Raw genomic sequence first — 1,535 nt, 5'->3', positions numbered from 1 at the left:
ACACCGGTACTTAAGAGATACATAGCCCTATACACCTTCACAGCAGCACTTTATAAACATTAACCAGGTAAGGCTTATAACTAGGGGTCCTGCAAATTCAGGGTCCATTCTAGTCAATTTCGTGGCCGTAGGATTTGAAAATCGGTCAATTTCACGATTTCAGATGTTTTCATCTGAAATAGCTATGGCTGCTCATTGAGGTGGTTTTATGTTGATGGGAGAACTCTCTCCCATTGGCGCAGACTGGCTACATCTGAAATTTCACGGTGTTGTAACTGTGGGATCCCAACCCAAAATGAGGCAGGGGGGAAGGGTTGCAAACCTGTTGTAAGGAGGTGGCAGGATTGGCCACCTTCACTTCTGTGCTGTCTTCAGAGCCCAGCTCTGAAGGCAGCAGGGAGGTGAGTCTGATCCCCCCTGGGCTGTTGGGAGCGCCCCAGCCCAGCCAGGACTAGCAGCCAAGGGCGCCCAGCTGGGGCGCTCCCAGCAGCACAGAGGAGATCAGATTTCACAGGGGAGGGCCAATTTCACAGTCTGTGACGCATTTTTCACAGCCATCAAATTGGTAGGGCCCTACTTATAACACTCCTCTGAGGTATTGTCCCCTCTGTACTCATGGGGAAACTGAGGCTCAAGAGAGATTTAGGGGTAGATTTTAGGAAATTGAGTTGGTTATTAATGGAAGTAATTTAACTAACCCACATTATCAACATCCCTGAGTGGGGGCACTCAGAACATGCCCACATTGCTGGAGACAGGCCTAGGCCCCGCTGACTTGGGCTCACGGGGCTTGTTCCGCAGGGCTGTAAAAACACAGTATTGAGGTTTGCCCTTGGAGCACTGGGACCCTGAGAGCAGGGAGCGTCTACAAGGCAATTTTACAGCGCTACAGCCTGAGTGCCTCTGAGGTGCCCCAGGCCAGGGACAGGGGTTTTATTGCAGTGTGGACACGCCAGCGTCCATGGTGCTGCTATAGCTAGAGCGGTGCAATATGAGCACACACATGGGCCGCTACGTGACCTACGCTGGGTGTGCCCAGGAGTCACACGGGCGGAGGCCGCAACGTGCCCCGAGCTGAGCAATGATCCTGCCCTTGGATTCACCCTCCGCCCCCACTGACTGCATGGCTACCCCATGAGAAATGAACCAGCCCTGTGGCCCTTGGGGGTCCTGGCCCAGGAGGATGCCGAGGGGAGCCCAGGACGGCTGGGAGAGGGGCTAAGCTGCAGGCCGTGTGGCAGGTGTCGGTGAGCGAGGGGGTGACACGCCTGCGGGCAGTGGGGAGGACCCAGCGTGTGAGCGGGTAGCTGGGGGCTGCAGGCAGCCCAGGGTGCACCCAGGGGCTGGTGCCATCAGTCACTGGGGATCTCGCTGCCCTTTGCAGAGAGGCGACCCTTGCGAACCCAGTCCGGCGCCAGAGAGCCCCAGCGGCTCGGCTCCGGGCCAGCCCAGCCCCTGCGTGACTCAGCCCGGCAGGGCAGGGCAGGGTGGGGCGGGGCCCGGCGGAACGAGCCGAGCGCTGGAAGGCGGAAGGT

This window comes from Emydura macquarii, unplaced genomic scaffold (assembly GCF_026122565.2).
Source record: "Emydura macquarii macquarii isolate MOO-44397 ecotype Brisbane River unplaced genomic scaffold, CSIRO-AGI_Emac_v2 contig_3113, whole genome shotgun sequence".
Taxonomy (NCBI): Eukaryota; Metazoa; Chordata; order Testudines; family Chelidae; genus Emydura; species Emydura macquarii.
The sequence above is the reverse complement of the archived record's forward strand: the minus strand, read 5'-3'. Positions refer to the sequence as shown.